The following is a 7,660-nucleotide window of genomic DNA, read 5'->3' as shown; positions in this document are numbered from 1 at the left end:
GAGGACATGAAGAGACAAGTGAGCTCTGGGGTAGGAATATGTCTAAACGAACAAACAAACAAAGGTCCCATAAGAGGACACTGGATCAACATGTTGACTGGAGTACTTTAAGAAGTGGACAAAAGAATAGGCTTCCAGCAACATGCACGTTAAGTGTGCAGGGTAACAGCAGCAGTAAGTAAAGTGTAGCCATTTAACAGACCGCTACACCAAGGGAAAGTGATGAAAAAAAATAGGCAAAGAATTGCATTACAGTTACCCAGAATTTTAAGGAACAGGAGCAACAGAAGATAGACTCAAGCACTATTTGAGCACGAGACTATAAAAAGACTAAAAAGAGCCAGAGTGAATGAAGGAGGAAAAGGGAAAATACACATATACCAAGGAAGTTTAGGCTGTGCAATGGAGATGTAACTGCCGAGATTATCTAATTTGCAGAGAAGCAAAGCAGAACAATAGCCCAAGCAAGATGGTTAATCACTTGTCCAATGAGTACAGCGACCAAAAGCGACAGTATCAAAATGCATTCAAGTGCCTTTGTAGAATCTTGCGAGTGCAGGACTGGACTTAGTGAGCACAAATGACTACACAAACAGCAGATGAGTCCAACAACAACCATCAGACACCTACATGAGAGTGTATTGCAACATGACAACTAATGGTAAAGCCCAAAAGCCTACTGAAAATGTAGCTCACTTGAGAACAAATCACATCTTCAACAGCATGGGAAACATCAGAACTGTAATAATAGGCAACAGCAACTCAGCAAAAGGAGGGAAGAGAGATCCATCACTGGTTGCTATATTGTCTACCAAACAAAGAAATGGCAATTAGGAAGAAACTAGTAACACCTGAGCTAATGAAACTATGAAATTGGCAGGACTTTGGAGGATAATGATGAAAACCAGGGACAAGGTCAAGTTTTGGGAGCAAGGTCAGGTTTTGAGCAGGTAACAGAAATACATAGGTGCAAGTACCTTCACAAAATTTGACATAAAAAATAGAACGAGTGAATGTGATGTCATGTAGGGGCAAAACAGTTTTGAACCATGGCAGCAACCCACTATTGTGCCCATAAACACATACGATAACCTCCTCTCAAAGGCTGAAGAGATTTTGAACTTAACAAGAATGCCCAAGGATGTAGCAAGGGTGTCCAAGGATGTGACACAAGATCATAAGCAGCCGAAGACATGAGCATGGTGCTAACCATCAGGCACTTGGCAACAAGCAATGGAGCAAAAGAGCGATTTTGCCGATGCAAAGTAAGAAGAACCTTTGTATACATCATATAACAAAGGAGTCCTTTATATACCATTAGCAGAAAAACCAGTGGAAAGAAACTGTAAAATGACCAACCAAACCAGAGCTACAATGTAAAAACAGCACCAGTTAACATCAACATTTTATGCAACACAAAATGAAGAAGAGTATATGCAACACAGAATGAAGAAATGATGTGGAGTCACAGGAGTCAGAATAATAGTCAGTACAGAAGCCAGAAGATGACTGATTCCATAGGTTACTAAATTAGAAGTGGTGGTGGAGAGACTAAACAACCACTGGAGGCACCGGATTGAGGAGCCATAGCCAAACGAGCAGCAGATGCCCGAAATTATGAAAGGCAGAAGAACAGTCTTCACTTGAAAATCCGGGACCTAAAGATTTGTTTGAATTACAGAGCAATTACAGAGCAATTGCTCTAGGCGGGTTACTAAGTCTAAGAGAACTGTTGGTGTTGAGAGAGTTGCTGAACCCAAACAGCAGCATACCTAGTAGGACAACAGTAATCAACAGAGCTGCGGAACAAAGAAGGTCAATGAAGCCAGAAAAACATCCTTAGTCAGCAGTGTGGCTAAAGTCAAATGAGCAACCCTAACCAGCAGAACTGCAGAAGCTAAAAGTGCTGCTGGAACCAAGACAGCTGTTGCAGGAATAGAGTAGTTTTATGAGCACCCATAGCTGGTAGAATGGTAGTAGGAACAAAGAGTTGCTGAATCCAAGAGAGCCCATGCAGCCAGAACTGCAGCAGAATAAGCAGCCATAGCCAGTGGAACAGCAGGAGTGAAAAGAGCCAGAAGAGTTTACAAATGAGCAGGCATAGCCAGTAAAATGCAAGAGAACTGCAGGAAGCTAGACAAGAGAACTGCAGAAGGCCAGACTACTACTGAAACCAAAAAAAAACTGAGATAGCCAGAACATCATCCACTGAACAGTCACAATCACCAGCACAATAAAAGCTTCTTATACTGGTCAAGATGACTGATGCAGCCTGAATAGTAGCTGAATGAGCAGCCATATAGCCAAAAAAAAAAAAACACACACACACGCTGAGAACTAAGAAAACCAGTAGAACAAAGAGCTGATATAGCCCGAAGACTAGTGTGTGAAACCACAGCCAGTAAAAAGCTGAATGAGCAGTCATGGCCAGTAGAACAGCAGGAGTCATCATAAACACTCTGGAAACAAGAGAGGCAATAAAGCCTGAAGAGTAGAATTAGCATCACAGTTAGTAAAGCAATTAACAAGAATGCTCCAGGAATCAAAAGAGCAGCCATGGCCAGCAGAATGGGAAGGACCAATAGAGTTGGGTTCTAATTTTTTGTGCAAGCATGGAGTCCATGGAGCAAGAAGTGATGTAGGAGCTAGGGAAACATCTGAAGCCAGTGGAACCAGAGAAATTACTGGGTTTCTGCCACTGGTGACAAAATAACCATTGAAATCAGGATAACAAATAGCTGCTCTCCTGGTTCCTGTGGCTATTTTTCCACCGGTGGCAGAGACCCCATAGTTCTATTTTTACTGGCTTTCTTGGCTTTAGTTGTTTGCCCAGCTTCTGCTGCTGTTCTTGCTCGATTGACTTTCTGCTTGCATAGAACATTGGAAAATATTAATTTTACTGGTTCCTGTTATTCCGCTGATAATGGCTACTCTCCTGGCTGCATTGGCTTTCCTGATACATAACATCTTGCTGAAGCCAGGGAAATTATTAGATCTCTGTGCTACTGCTGAAGCAAAGGAAGCTTGCTCAGTCCTAAAGGTTGCCACATGCCAGCCACAAGCAAGGAAACCAGTGCAACCAAGACAGCAATTTGAGCTGGGGAGAGAAAATACAGTTGCAAAGACCACACCAATTTCTTGAATCTAGTCTAGCAACTGAACTAACAACCAGGAGACCAGAATAGTAGCAAAAGCTAAGCAGGTTACTGAATTTCCAAGAGCCATTCGAGTCAGGAGAGTAGAGTCAAATGAGCAGTCATAGCAAGGAGAGGAGCATGATCCTCTAGGTTACCACATGAAAGGAGAGATGGAGCCAAAACAGCCAAAACAGCAATAGGAAAAGGGAGTAGGAGCAGCAGGAAACCTCCAATGATGCTCAAGCCAGATGAAAGAAACAAGGAGAGACATTGGAACTAGGAGAACAGCATTAGCCAGTAAAGCAGCAGGGGCCAAGAAGGATTAACTAAAAAGGCAGGCTAATTGCCATAAGCACTGAAAGCTACTAGAGCCAAAAAGACCACTGAAGACAGGAGAATAATCATATCCAGTAAAACAGCATGGAATAGAAGAGCCATGTGAGCTGCCATAGCCACTAGAAAAGTGGGGGCATGAGTGCCATTGGAGCAGATATTGTTAAAACAGTAGTGCCAGGAAAATTACCAGGGCTGAGAAAGCTGCTGGAAACTGATGAGCATCAGATAAATAGAAATGGAGGTAAATAAACTACAAAAGCTAGGTCTCATATGTGGAAAACTGTAAAATGAACTAAATGAACTGGCAAGCAGCAGAGTTAATAATGATCCTGGCAGAATTACTATGTCAGAGTTAGAATATGAACTAAAGAAGCAGAATTATCCTGCAAGCAGTCATTAGTATAGAAAGAATTACTGGGTGTCATTAGTTGAAGCAGTTGGGTGTAAAGCAGGTTCCTGTATCCAAAGAGCCATTGGCATCAAAGTTGTTGAAGCCAAATGAGCTGCTAGAGCAGCAGCAGCAGTATGGAACAACATCAGTACTTCTCCTTGCTTGTGGGAACCTGGAAGATAATTAAAACTGCCACTGGTGACAGTAGCAAAGCAAGGACAAGGAAAACCACAAAATCCAAGAGAATTTGTTTAAGTCAGGAGATATTACAACAGCATCAAACAGTGGGGGCAAGAGATTACTACAGTAGTCTTGCTTTGCCATTGTTACAAAGGCTCCAATAGAAGTTCTAAACCCAGCAACTCTCCTTTCTTGTGGCACATTTCAGGACTGAGCAGCTATCCTTCTGCTAATGGCTTGGCCAAGATCCAGCAACTTTCCTAGATCTTGACAAGCCACTGGAGGAAGAATAGCTGCTCAATTCTGAAATTTGCCACAAGAAATGAGAGGTGCTGGGTTTAAAGCTAACATTAGAGCAAGGGAAGCAACAATAGCCAATAATTCTCCCGCAGGAAAGTATAGCGGCAGTGACCAAGCAGAACCAAATCCAGGCAAACATCTATCTGTACATCAGGAGACAGAAGAGTTGCTACATCAATCAGAGAAGCAATCATCAGGAGATGGAAGAGTTGCTATATCAATTAGAGAAGCAAAGAGAGGGAAGTTGCTTGATTTGGCAGAGCCACTGGTGGCAATAGAGCACAAAGTCATTACAATACACTGCCTCTACTAGTGTTGCTCTCAAGGCAATACAGAACCAGAAGAATTTAAAGTAACATGACAGGGGCATGGAACAAGAACATTGTCTGCAGACACTAGAACAGCAGGACCGAAAGAGCAAAGGCAACTTTGTCACTCCATCGCGAAGCGAGCAATGAAAAAGGCACTGATCCTATACAACTGCCAGTCAAGCTAAAGAAGTGAAGATGAAAGGTCTGACATCAGCTGAAGTGAAGATTAATGAGAACTACGTGCACTTTTTACCTGTCCACCACAAAGGTAATAACAGTGCTGAGTTGAGAGAGCACAAAGCATCTTAGAAGACCATATGGCACACTCTAATCCTAGTACAACACATCCTGCTAGATCAAGTTCCAGACACTAACTGTCAAAGAAAAGGAAGAATTAATTACAGAAAATACAATTCCTGGAAGATACTACAGTTATATGATGAGTACTGTTCAACTTTCTTGAAGCTCACCCGTGTGCTGTGTTAAATCCAACTACAGTAGTATAAAAGGGCCTAAAAATTCTTGTATACCTGTAAAATTTTGTATATCACTGTAAATCTCATTAATAAAATCCTTAAGTACAAAATTGAAAAATTACTTAGAATTTCTTTTTTGGCCAAAAATACCAGAAATTAAAATGTATAGTTATATATAAAAAATACAGCTCTTATACAGCTCACCAAAATTTTCATTACTGAATGTCTAGCAGTGAAAAGCACAAAAATGTAGTTACCCAATATAATCAGCAGCACTCTAAACTCATATACCCAATTTAGACAAGATCACAATGATAATACTGTATAGACAACTGTGAAAAATCAGCAGAAGTGAGAACATTATATCTCGGTGGTTTCTTATACTGTAAAGTTAAACTGTATTAGTTAAGTAAAAGCAATCAGCAATATATAATATACAATCTGGCCTATCTCACAACAATATACATCTAAAATTCAAGACTGTGTAATCTCAGTTATACTCCACTCCTGCAACTGTCAAACCATATAAGAACCACTTTAAATCCATCAAATATCTATTACGCCAGGTGCTGAAATACCCCATTGGACATTAGACAAAAGCTGGGAAGATGTACTTCACACAATCAAATATTTCACTACAAACCATCAGTAATGCATACCCAGCATCATAGGAGACAACCTATTGCAAAAAATATGAAACCCAACATTTCCAAAGGATGAAGATCTCTAAGTTACAAGGCACAAATGCAGTAGGATACATTTAAGTGGTGAAGACCCTGCATGCATGCACCAACCTTTCTAAGCCAACCAAGCTTCTCAGGTCACAAAATTGTGTAAGTCCTCCACCACACGAATTAGCTTTGAAAATTCATAGGTTGTGTTTTAATAAACAGTAAGGACAAAATGTCTGCCCTAAGAACAGTGGTTAAAACAGCATACACTTCAAATGCAATACGACATTGTCATACTGCATTTAAATTGTAAGCTGTTTAATGTCATACTGCATTTAAAGTGTAAGCTGTTTAAACTGCCTTTAGTTTTACTGTTACCAAGTTTGGAATCTGCACACGAGGATGAAAGCATCTACATTAGAAAGGGGCCGAGTTGATAAAAGTACTATTAAAATGAGGAACTGGACTCAAACAACATAGTAGCTTATGGCTTCTATGAACTTCCCTTCACTCGCGATAAAATAATGACAGTTTCATATCTGTTTTTAAGATTTATAAAAGATGGCTAGAGTATGCTAAAAGAAGACATTAATAAGACTCAAAGGGCATAATTATTCATTTGATCTTCTATACTGGTGCCAAGTATGAGCAAATACGTACAATCATTCATTTGGTCTTCTTTAGTAATGCCTTCTTTCATGGTCACTTGACTTAAGGTGCATACTCTCCTGACAATTATACTTCTTAAACCTGATGGGTGTGAGTATATCAACATCTAGATAATCTGAAATGAAGAAAAATATGTAAGGTTACTTTATAATACAACACATATGAAAATGCAAGGGGTATAGTTACACATCAATACCTTATTTAAAAACATATGTGTTCAAATATCACAAGCACTGGGTTTAGACAAATTGGGAGAAATCCTAATTTATACTTACTAAAAGTATAACAAAAGTAATTACTTGGCATAACATTTAATATATCAGCCATAAATGTAAGGCAACTATGTTGTGCTTCATCACAACAAACTATAATACAATTTTATACAAACTGCTTTAATACAATTTTTGTTCAAAATAACCCAGCCACCATAAGTGTATAAATTTTGTTTAGTGCCAAATAAGATTGAAAAACTGTTTATTTCACATATTTCAAATCTGTAATAGCTTAAAAATGCTGCAAAACTAAAACAAATATTGGTACTTACCAAGCTCTGTGACTAACCCAGAAAATAGTCATTAATGTTTTCCTCCTTCCCCTTTCCCTTAAACTGCAATGAGGTTCCTCTTCATCAATGAGGTATCTGTTCCAATGACAAGACAAAAGCACGACTCTTGGAGTTCACGAGTGACACATTGGGGAGAATGGTTAGCAAACTCCTCTGGATGATGGGAAATGGAAAGAATGGATAGAGACAACAGATGATTAGGGGCTACTTACGCTGATGTCAAAGATTTAGGAATGGAGAGGAGGCAGTTTACAAGGAAGGAGGGAGAGCAGCAACTGGTCTGAATAATGATTAAATCACTGGCAGACATTTTACTGCTCCACCACAGTGCAGATGCAGTACATACAGTATTCTAGCTCCTAGAAGTGTTAGAATCAGTCTCCATCACAAAGTTAAAGGACTCCTCAAACAGTGTGAAGTTAGCCCAAAGACTATGTCTTAACACTTTGGTGCCTCTGCCTCTTCCCTGGAATCTTCATTTTCCATGAATATGCCCGCTTGATCACTGATTCCTTTACAGCCAGCACCTTGCTGTGACTAGATTACCTCAACACAGTTCTTTCAACAAGCCCTCCTGAGACAACATGAAGATGTCCTTACAGATGCTCTTAACTGCAGGAAGAC

The sequence above is a fragment of the Macrobrachium rosenbergii genome, chromosome 55 (genome assembly GCF_040412425.1).
Source record: "Macrobrachium rosenbergii isolate ZJJX-2024 chromosome 55, ASM4041242v1, whole genome shotgun sequence".
NCBI classification, from domain to species: domain Eukaryota; kingdom Metazoa; phylum Arthropoda; class Malacostraca; order Decapoda; family Palaemonidae; genus Macrobrachium; species Macrobrachium rosenbergii.
The sequence above is the reverse complement of the archived record's forward strand: the minus strand, read 5'-3'. Positions refer to the sequence as shown.